Source organism: Antedon mediterranea, chromosome 1 (assembly GCF_964355755.1).
Source record: "Antedon mediterranea chromosome 1, ecAntMedi1.1, whole genome shotgun sequence".
Classification (NCBI taxonomy): domain Eukaryota; kingdom Metazoa; phylum Echinodermata; class Crinoidea; order Comatulida; family Antedonidae; genus Antedon; species Antedon mediterranea.
The window spans coordinates 38,462,043-38,474,965 of NC_092670.1; positions in this window are offsets into that span (position 1 = coordinate 38,462,043).

The window sequence follows — 12,923 nt, forward strand, 5'->3', positions numbered from 1 at the left end:
TCAACAACATCCAGACCTCCTTTACAGTGTTTTCTTACGGAACGGAAACTAACAGGATTACGCGTCTTCCTTTAAGAGAGGGATAACGAAGAAAGAATAGTGACACAACAAAAGCAGCGATCAATATCATGTAATCAATGCAGGTAGGGGAACAGCTTCGTCTCCCTGATCAATGATCCCCTTTCAAGGTAATAGATAACAAAGCTAAGATATCATTGAATCAAAGGTACAATATCGATGAAGGATTATGTTTAGGGGCAGCTTCTGTTTTTGTACCAGGTTAATGTGTAACCAAAACAATAGAAGCATTGTAATGATGTTGTCGTATATTTATCGATATGACCTTTTTAACTGGTAAACTCTTTTGATATGCAAGAAACTAATTACACTGCTTGTAGTTTCATTGGGCAAATTAAGAAACAAATGTAAAGCTCTGTCTACACTATCAAACTTAATGTTACAAAAAAATGTGATGTGTCCATATATGGACATGATGATGTCATATCACTACCATATTTGGGCACATTACTACCATATTTGGGCACATCACACATTTTTTTGTCAAACTAGTTTGATAGTGCAGACAGAGCTTAACAGATAAAGTTTATGAATAAATTATTATATTATTGACCAATGAGGAGAAGGAGGCAATACAAGAGATAATTTGACCACCAGTTATTATTATATCACAACCAAGCTTTTGACTTGGATGTCACATTCAGTATGGGTGAATTGTGAACTGCTGCTGTTACATTTTGCGATGTACAATACAGTTTACTGAAACAATACTAGCAGGCGTTTCATGCGTAACAAATCAATAGTTATTGATTCTCTCAAACTTTTTGTTTACGGGTAAAACTTTTTGAAGGAAATTGAATTTGAGAAGGGATTAACAACATTCACAGGATTTACAATCATTTTATATTTTAATATTGAAGAGATTTACCACATTGAAGGTATTTATAACATGAATGAGGAGATTTACAACATTGAATGGATTAATAACACTAAAGGGTTACAACATATATTAGATTTACAAAAACCTAAGAAATTTACCAAATTAAAGGGATTTAACAAAAATAAAGGGATTTAACAACATTGAAGGGATTTACACCATTAAGGGATTGACAACATTGAAGGGATTAACACCATATTTTAAGGGATTTAAATGTACTATATCATATTTTATCTATACAGTACTATTAATAATTCTTCTTAATACTCCAGAAAGTTCTATAATTTACAGACAAAAAATAAATATGAAATAAAAATAACAGAACAAAATAAAATATTTATTAAAAAAAAGAATAAGAACAAATTACAAAATAAAAGATATTTATTAACAAATTTACTTGATGTACTACTGTATAGTAAAAACAATCACAAGAAAATACTAGCAAGGTGATTTTATTTTATTATGGCAACAGGGTTTATGGATGGCTAACCTTAACCTCCCTATGTACCCCACAAGGGGTATGTGACGTTGTGTACTCATCGCCATAGGGATAAGAAAACAAATCTCTCTTAATATAGTAATAACTTTATATCAATTGTATGAAAAAAGTACTCAGAAGTTCAATTAAGACAATAAATAATTTTAATGTTATTAATTTTTACAGTTTATTTATTTTTTTGTCAATTAATTAATTAATTAGTCACAAAATTTCACTTACTTAGATATTTGTTTATTAAAATATAATTAAATGCAAATCTAAATACAGTTTATGCATTTTATGATTAATAATCATGTTTCATTATGCCATATGCCTACTGTAAGAGCCACACCAAAACAACTTTTAGGTTTTTTTAACCTTTTATTTCACCATGTAACTGTTGAGTCTAAAAGTCATTCAACGGGAATCAAAAAGATTTCCAATTTTTTACCAGTTAAATTTATGGCATGATACTCTTGTACTGTTGTATTTTGTACATACACCTAAAGTTTAAAAGTTCAGCTTGGGAAGTAAGGTGTTAATAGATTTTGTAGGCCGCTGACTCGGGCGCTGACTTTAAGCTTTGTCTACACTATCAAATTAGTTTGACAAAAAAGTGTGATGTGCCCAAGTATAGTAGTGATATACCCAAATATGGTAGTGATATGACATTATCATGTCCATATGGGTATATCACATTTTTTTTGTCACATAAAGTTTGATAGTGTGGACAGAGCTTTAAACCATCTTGAAATTAGCAATCATTGATCAAATGCAATAGATGTTGATATAAATAAAAAAATATTAAAATATCCACATAGATTTTGCAATATTCTGTAGCTGTAATAAATAAAATATCCTCTTCCACAACATGTGCACACACTATAAATGGTCATCTTCAATTATTTCAACCATAAATCTAGCATCAAAATGATAGGGTTACTCTAGGGGGTTATGTGGGCTGCATAGGACACAAAGGTGGGGGTCGAGAGGTGGTTCCAACACAGCAGGAGAGCTAATTCCAAGGCCGCCTAAACACTCACCTATTTGCCGTTTTCAACTTTGCCTTACTTTTTAATACTCTTGTCTGTACAAACATTTTATGGAGAGGAAACTAAAGAATTCAAGGGTCTATATACCACAAGTTTTACCTCCTGGGTGAATATATTATTTATTGTAAAAACAAATACACCACGCAAAATTCAAAATGGAAAGCTAACCATTGAATTCAGCTGATCATTAAAACTGACAAATCACCATGTGGTAACTGTAATTATTCAGTTATTAATAAATTTATCTATAAAAAAATAACGTCAATATCTGAATATTTAATGTAATCAGGGGAAGAATGAATTTTCTTCTCTGATATAATCTGCACTTAAGACATATTTTTATATCTTCACAATTATTCTTTTCTCTCTCTATTTTATCATGAGCTGACGAGTCAGTGACTTAATTATTCGTAGATTCAGGACAAAAGAAAACAAAAATTAATTAATAATATTATTATTATTAATATTTTTTATTTTATACACATCCAACAGCGAGCACATACTCGCCAATTACAGGATGAATAAATTATTTTATAATTTATCATGCTTAATTATAAATCATGCTTATAAACTAAGTCTCATTTGAGTCTTAGGGAGTGGAGTTGAAAAAGTAGTGAGTTACAATACCCTGGCACTAGGTAAGGGTTGAACCCCGGACCTAGGTAAGGGTTGAACCCCGGACCTAGGGATTGGAAGGCAAGCACATTAACCACCAAGCTACAGTTCCAATATTATTTTGTCAACATTAAAGTAGAAGATAGACAGAAATTATTATAATCTTTCTAAAATCAGCTTGTTCTATTTAAGAAGTACTATATACAACCCTGTTACTTAAATTACTAAACACGCTAAGTCATCTCAGCCTTTCATACTTAGCCTTCGGTTATTCCATTGTGTGTGCGAGTCAACAGCGTCACAACACTTTTCAAGTGTTTGAAAAAATGTGCTAGAATTGATCAAGTGTTTCGTCTTATTGTCCGTCACTATTTACATTCGCACTTCAGAAATCAATTTGACTGCTACTGAAAAATTCTCAACGGGTTCAGAGTTACTCTAGTTTCAGAATGTTAATTTACTTTCTTATTTAACTTTTCATTTACCGAACAACGCTCTACTGTTCAATATCAATTTGTTACTTTTTATTCTTTGCTTTTTAAATGGATTGAACAAATGATTGAACAATTGATTTTTATGTTAGCTATACTGTGAATGACACCAAATTCAAACTGTTACTTAAAATTGAGAACCATTTGAAATGTTTTGTACAGCATCTGGCACAATGGTAGGACTGTACACCAGTCTGGTATCTCATTTGACAGAGAACTGACTGACTCTGTCTTCTGTATTTAATTTGACTGGCACAATGCTAGGACACCACCCCGTCATATATATCATTTGATAGAGAACTGACTGACTCTGTTTTCTGTATTTAATTTGACTGGCATGTTTACTAAAGATGATTATCATACTAAGAATGTAAAGCAATCACACAATAGATCACCTTTTGTTAAGAGACAATAGAAGTATTTTATTTATTGTTAACACTATTCCTTTTTTTGTCTTTAATACAGACCAAAACCACATTACAAAACAAATTTCTCTCGCTTTCCACACTTTCTCTTTCCAACACCCAAGAATTTTTAGACATTTTGACAGAATATAAAAAATAATATAAAGGCCAATATTTGTAAAGTAGTACACAAAGAAATTTAGCAATAAGAATGTTTAAATTTAAACAAAGTAAAGGCATAACTTTATTTTATTTTTATTTTATTCAATTTTTAGGAACAAAAACATATAAAACAAGACAGCGGTGCAGCACCCTGAGGATTGCCATGAGGCACTATCAAGATGGCTCTCCATAACAATTCATTAAATTAATTAAAATCACTGTATTTTGATATTTCAAAGAATAATTCAATTCAATTTATTTATTGGAAAAAATGTCATCCATATGAACAAATGTACAAACAGAAAAAGAAAGAAAATTTGCAAATCTATTGCTAGATATAGGATACTTCTCCATCTATAATACATACTGTAATATTACTAATAGCAATAATAATAGGCCTGGGTTTAATTCAAAAGCTGTAGTCAAGCCAAAAGTCAAATGTACAAGATTCACAATATGATAAATGCCTCTAATCATCGTACAGTACATGCACTTTTGAAACTCAAATTATGATTTCTTTTTTAATTTAAAAAACTGTCAAGATATATTTTTCAACTTTTCTTCATCTAATATTTTGTATTCTCTATGCTATGTGCCTACTGTAATGTGTACTACATTTAGTTATTTGTGCCATTCAACTAATGTATCGAATCTTTCTCGTGTTTGCGTATCAAACAATATCCAACCTAACGACACTAAGTACTGTTGATCTAACGCAAATACAAAATCTTGACCCGGCACAGATCGCTCCAATAAAATGTTTGTTGCGTGGCCAGTAAAACAAAGTATATTGTTGAATAAATGCAGTAACTCAAACACTATATCATTACAGATCTATCTCATTTCAGAAGTGTCAGTTTCAATTAAATATAATTCTATGTGAAGAATTGTTTGATTATGGGTTGTATAACTAGTATAAAATACTATTGTTAACAATGTCAAGAAAGAATTAAGTAAGTATTTTGCTATTAACATGTACAGTTAATACACTGCATTAAATGAAACATTGTATCAGATATGTAGGGTAGATAATTCAGTATACTAAAACCTACATGAAATACTCTACATGTGTATTTTAAAGTACTGCAATTTGTGGTCCAATGGATTGCTTATCATGAACAAGAGGTAGAAGGTTCAAATCCATTTAAATTCTTCAAAACAGCATTGAAACTTCCATGCGTAGTTATGTTTGGTAAACATAATTTTATGTTCAAAATCAACAACAATTTGTTAAATATATTTGTGATATGGCATCAGAAATGCTTGAGAAGAGTACTAATATTAATAGTAAGATGCCTATAGAGGAATGAATATAATTGCATCCAGGGTTGTTCACAATTAGAAACAGGCCAATGCCAAAAAGTAATGTTAAAATACAACTAAAAAAATCTTTAGAATTCTTACTTTGTAAAAATATTACAGTTAACACTGTATATTTCAATCCACAGTTCACAATTGGAAACATGCCAATGCCATATTAATGTTAAAATACAACTAAAAATCTTTGGAATCCATATTTTAAATACAGTAAAAAGATTAATATTAATAATACCAGATGTCTAATTATCAAGCTGGATTTGAACCCAAGACCCTGGAATTTGAAAGCCATCATCTCAACCACTAAACAGTTGAAATACAGCAGATGATGATTGATGAGTGTCAGAATCTTCAATCAGCTTCAGTATGACATCCATGACCGCGAGGCAATAATCACATCCATCAAAATCATACAGTTTATTTGTACAGTTAGTATACAAGCAGGTTACACAGGTGTTTCTTAATGTTACTCACAGGCGTACAATAAAAAAATGATGGTGTAAAGTGACATTAGATAGTGATATGTACATAAAGCTCTGTCTATACTATCAAACTTATGTGACAAAATAATGTGATGTGCCCATATGGACATGATGTCATATCAATACCATATTTGGGTGTATCACCACCATTATTTGGGCACTTTTGTTGTCAAACTAGTTTTATAGTGTAGACACTGACAGAGCTATATTTTACTGAATTTTTAGATATTATTATATGATAGATTATTTATAATATTAATATTTATTTCATTTTATTTTTCTAAAATGTATTCTATGATATTGTTTTTATTTACTGACTTAAGGAATATATTTCATCTTTTTGATTATACAATAATCTTAACAACATGGAGGGTTTGTAAAATAAAGTAATTTAATTATTCAAAAGAAAAAAAACATGTTGCTTTCATTATTGGGCCAAATAACTATAAATTTAGTTATTAGAAAAAGGGTACTCAAAATATTTCAATTTGAAAATCAAACTTTTTTTGACAAAAAAAGTGTGATGTGTCCGAATATGGTCATTGGTAGTGATATGCTTTAATATGGTAGTGATATGACATCATCATGTCCATATATTTGGTTATCCGCAACGAAGTTGCAGGATAACCTCTTGTGATTGTACGAAATCATCATCATCAACATCTTTTTCTTAATCTTCTTTCTTTCTGTATGATTTTTGTGTAACGCTTTTCTCTAAAACTTGCAAACATAACATTTTGTTAACTATGTTAACATTTTGACATTTATGTAACGTCGTCATGCGAAGCTTTTCATGATGTTTACAATTGCGCAACGTGACGTACGCGCGATTTAACGATTTTCTCGTATTTAACATATGTCGAAAACCAAATAACATTTTAAAGTGAAACTTTGCAAAAGTTTAATTTATATCATGCGCTAACTTTCTGTTGAAAAAAAATTGCGTGTTTTACACAAAGTTACGCGCGCACGCGCATTTAAAATTTCAAAATGCGCAAAATTAATTTATAATCAACTTTCTACGCGTTTCATGTCGTTTTAAGCATGTCAAAAATTCCCACGCGTGCGCACAATTTTAAGTGTGCGGTGCGCACGTAGCATTGAAAACGTATTTTTTTCGCGTGAATTATATTTTTCCAGCCTTTTCTAGTAATTTTACCAAATTTTAAACAATTTCGACTTAAAGATACGTCATACGAGCACGTCGAATTGGACAATTTGCGTGCGTTTTTTTATGAAAAGGTTAAAAAACTCGTTTAAAATATGCCTTTTTTTAAACAGTTTTAATTTCTAAACTAGACGGTCAACTTTTTGTGGATGACATATTCTGGAAGTAGATGAGTTGTAGATATCGGATCAGGTATTAATATGGCTAACCGGACATTGTGACGTCATCGTATGGCCACGCGAATATAAAATTTAGGATTTTTGTATCTTTCGTCATAGCTCTACACATTGAATAGAGCGCATCTCCACTTATTCGTTTTCCATTTTCACCCCGATTTTGATATTGTCTAGGTCAATTAACTATCTTTCGCATGAGTTAAAAATATTTTAATTTTTTTGACGTCATCATGCCTAAAAATTTAAATCACGTGTGGCATCAATTTCATCTTTACAGTAAATTTTAATCTGTTATAGCACGTAAGAATAAAATGTGATAATCACGATTAAAACTTTTTCTGGAAGCTATTGGACTGTAGATACGAAATTATGTAAAAATGTTGCCAATCGGATGTTGTGACGTCATCATATGGCCAGTTAAATAAAAAAGGTCGTATTTTCATTTCTTGCGTCATAATTCATTACATTTAAACGAGCGCGCATCAATATTTCACGTATTCAAATTTCTTCTACACGCTAATACGTTGTTGCTGAGATAATTTCCTTTCGGAATTGCTACCTTTGCGTTTCATTTTAAAACCGTCAACATGTTAAAAATTGCAATAAATAGCGGGTCCCGTAATTTCACCAATTCTATGTATGTCACTGTATGTGATATGGATACAGATTATACTGTGTATACTATATATGAATTTAAATAATAAAATTCAGCAATAATAATATATCATATTCTTCAGTTCAGGTCATAATGCCAACGTGAAAACTTCCTTTTGTCCTCAACCTATCCCCTTAATGTTAATGTTGCACCACTTGCGCGGCGGATAACCAAACTCGTCAAAGTGACGAGTTACATGTCTAGTTTATTTTATTTTTATTTTTATTTTATTTTATTTCATACTCATCCAACAGCGAGTAACCCGCCAATTACAGGATGGATAAACTATTTAATAATTTCACAAGACAAACATATACACAAGATGCTCTACATAAACAAAGACTTATTATTGAGTCTTTGGGAGTGGAGTTGTAAATTGTCATGAGAAAAAACCCTGACATATGACAGGACTTGAACCCAGGACCCTTAGATCGGTAGCCAAGCATCATAACCACCAAGCCACAGCTCCACTCCCATCACATAATTTGTCACATAAAGTTTGATAGTGTAGACAGAGCTTTAGACAACAACTGGCACGTTGAAACTAAGCTACCACAACCAGCACATTGTTCTGAAATAATATGTTCAAAATAAGAAGACTGACTACTTATAATAAAAGGGTGATTAGCTGTTGTATTCTTCAATAGAAGTCAGTAATTAACAGACTACTGAGAGTTTTAAGCAACACTGACATTGAATTCATCAAACTATTGTATTCTCTAAATATGAATCTATAATAATTACTGTATTGTACTAAAGTTCATAATTTTCCCTTCATTCTTTAAAGATGTATTGTCAACTGAAAAAAAATATTTTTTGTTGTTGTTGAAAATGCCATTTTAATGTCACATAATCCACTTTGAACAAAAATTAAATCGAAAAAATAGGCTGCCAGTTTTTGGTTGAATTGTACAATTTATTTGTCATTTTATGAGAAAATATTATTTTCTTTTTCATTTTTTTTACGGAAGGGATTAACTTTATTACATCTACAAAACGTATTCAAAGTCTGATTTCATTATTCTTCATTTTTCATGTTTTTTTTAAACTAAAAAAAAACACTGAAAAAATAAATTTTATTTCATATAATCAATTCGATATAAATTTCATAATTAGATTTTTAAAAAATATTTTAAAAATATTTAAAATGTTTATTTCTGATTTACTGACATAGAAATACAGGTAAATAAAACAAGATACATCAAAATTTTATTTACATTTAATTTAGAATTATTTTTTATTGGAATTATATGGTAATTGTTGTAACTACTGTGGAGTAGCTTTTCATTGGTCAGAGGTTTGCCCTACTCTGACGTAATTTTAAATTTGTACTTAATATTATTACTTAATAGTATTGTACAAATTATGTCAGAGGATGTGACAAACATCTGACCAATTAACATTATATTCTTATAGAATTATTTTATTACTGAATTATATCACTTACAATGCATTGTATGTATTGGTAAATTTATAGTTCCGGATTTCTTTAAAAAAAACCCACTACAATTATTTGAACAAGCATCATATTAACCACGACTTAAACAAAGTAAACAAAACTAGTTGATAAACACATTGATATATTTGCTAGAAAGCATTATTGAAAACATTTTTATAAATAGCGTTTTCTTTTTCAGTGTTTTTGAAAAATGAAAGAAAATTATATTCTTTCAGAATTGTTTATTAATAGAATGGTATCAGCTTTCAATTCATACACATATATCGGTAAATTTACGTTTTTATGGCGGTGGGTTTATTTACAGAAAAATCCCACCAATATTTGAATAGGTATGATTCATTGGTATTAACCACTACAAATACGGATGTTTCATGCTATTACAAATCTATATTCATTTTTTAAAAAATCTATTGTTGCCTAAAGCTGAAAGTATTCTGTACTAATTCCTACTACTACTACTAGTACAGTAGTACTCTGTATATTATTACATTTATTGGTTAGTCTCTAACAATAAAACAGTCATTTCTCATTTAAGCTAAAAAGACACCTACTTTCCACATACAATCATTGAATCTTAAACATTTTTAAATCAATCATTGATATTTTAAATTGGTTTCATTTATTTTCTTTGGTTTTTGTTTTTGTTATTCGATAAAATTGTACCTTATAATTTATTTTAGGCAGCCCTTCACAAGTTTTCGCTTTTTGGGTTTCGCCGCTCTTATTTATAATTAATTCATCACAAACTTTGTACATAGAAAAGGAAAGAAAAATAAATGTTATGTTGTGTTGTTAGTGTCCCTTCCTGCATTCGAGAACCAACTGTGGGCATGACCTAGATGGAACGCAAGCTACTGTAGTATTATTTAAAAAAATTGATTGCAGTTTATACTTCGTATGAACAAAAAATCTATTTTGATTATAAATTGAGCTCAGATCAGCTGGATAAAAATGACGAACTTATTTGCAACTACAGTGCTTATATACATCATGAACCGGGCATGAAACATAGAAATAAGTTATTCACACAACTAAAAAAAAAAGATAAGATTGGCTCCTACCATTCTAGCAATAAATGGCGCTGTGATCTCTCGTTTCCTTGTCACCAAGCTGCCCTTCTCCTGGGCTGGGGGCAATGACAGCGGCATGTCTGAAACTGGGTTAGTCCTCTGCATCGGTTGCACATATACTTTCAACTTTCTACTCATGATTGGCTACTAAAAACACCAGACATTGATTTTTAATGTACTTATTCAAGTCTGGTACTGGTAGTAATAAAATATCTCCATTTATGTGAAACATAAAACGAAAGAAAAGCGTGGTATATATATAGAATCTCCGATAATTATCTGCAATGTTTAATTTCCTTAATCACTCAGCTATAACATAATCAATGTAATAAAATGCCAATGTCCAGTTGTTTTAGCTATAACATTTCTAAAAACATATAACAATGTTCTTTTCTATTTCTCTCAGTTGCTAGTGATTATGCTATTGCTCTTTAATAACTTTGCCTGTGTTGAGGATTAGTTACCCTGCCATTCAAATGTCTCACACACAACAGCCAATAACAATGCTTTGTCAGTGACTCACCTATTGTACAATGCACTCACCCAGCAAAAATTGACCAATCACAAGACAGCCTTCAAACATCTTTTTATTTAGATCAAAACTTTTAGTCTAGAGGGAGCCCTAGAAAATGATGAGCTTTAAAATCTTAAATCCAGTATTAGAATAGTTATTACAATGTTGTAAACATTACATATATTTGTGATACTGCACATTAATTAGGGTATTGTATTAAATTATTTAGAATACTGCAGCAAATTCTTTAGGGTACTTGTACATAACTACAATACCTATCATTTATTTCATTTCATTTATTTCGTCTCACATATAACAAAAAATAACAAACAATAAAGAGAGACAACAAAAAAATGTGTGGGGTGACAAACTTATTTCAATCAATTTTTTAAAAGGCTTACAATATATGCCTCTTATATAATTTGAAACTGACAAGTGACAGACAATTTAAGTATTTTTTTGCTTTAAATTACATTTATTACAAAGTAAATAACTATTAATATTATGTGACATTAAAATAAAAAAAAGTTAACAAAAAATAATTTTTTTTTAGGGGAACAACATCTTAATAAAAGAAATTAAAATGCAAATTTATTTTGTACATGAATGTGAATTTGTGACGCAATTGTTCAAATTTATTTGTTGGCGGAGTCTAGATATAATATAATAGAGTATATTATTTTGTACATAAATGTGAATTTGTGACGCGATTGTTCATTGTTTGCCGAGACTATAATACAGTATTTATTGAAATTTCTCTTCTCCTCTCTATGTTTAAATGTGTTTATGACAATGGACAAAAAACCTGTGCAATAAAAATGATTACATTGACAAATTAAATAAATCTAATTTTAAAAAGAAATAAAAATTAGTATACAATAATTTCCGGTAGCACGCTATTGGTTTATTATCTATGACATTTTATTTACTCAAAAACAAAAACAAAAATAAAAGGGAGGGAAGAGGCGGTAAAACCTACACATTTTTAGGAAGAAAACATTTTTTAAAATGAGTAAAATAAATTATTTATGTTGATATAAAGTTTGCGGTACACCACGTATATTAGTTCTGAAAAGAACTGTTGAGTTTCTCGACGTTTCGATCAATATGCTTTGATCGTCCTCAGGAGTGAGGGATGGGATTCATAAATGGTAGGTACTGCAGTTATGTACTACTCACTCCTGAGGACGATCAAAGCATATTGATCGAAATGTTGAGAAACTCAACAGTTCTTTTCAGAACTAATATACGTGGTGTACCGCAAACTTTATTTCAACATTTGATTTCGCCATGCAAACCTACAAACAATAAATAATTTATTTTTTTATTTCATATTAATAGCACAAACTCGCCAATTACACTACAGGATGGATAAACTATTTTATAATTTATCGTGCTTATAAACTATAAGTCTCATTTGAGGCTTATTAGGGACTGGAGTTGTGAGTTACAACCTTGGCACTAGATCAGGATTGAACCCCGGACCTTGAGATTGGAAGGCAGGCACGTTAACCATCAAGCTACAGCTCCACCACAAACTTACAGACAAATTTAAATTACGGTACGCAACAATGTAACTGAAATGAGGCTTCTGTTCTGACAACGAAAAAAGTGTACCAAAACGGTGGATTAATTGCGAGTAATTTGTTGAAGATTATAATAAACATTGATGCAATTACCAGAGAAAAAATTGGCGAAATTATTCCCTGATTACTACTACTACGTAATTACCATGAAATAGTAGAAAAATGGATAGGAGGCAATGTACAGTAGCAGAATGAGTGACAGACCAGGGAATAATTTCGCCAGTGTAGCATAGCAAAAAGCTATATATTATTGCTACATCACATTTCTAAAATTGTGTAGCAAAAAATATAATACAAAACTATGTTTCTGGACTAAAAAATCAGTTTGATTAGGAATAA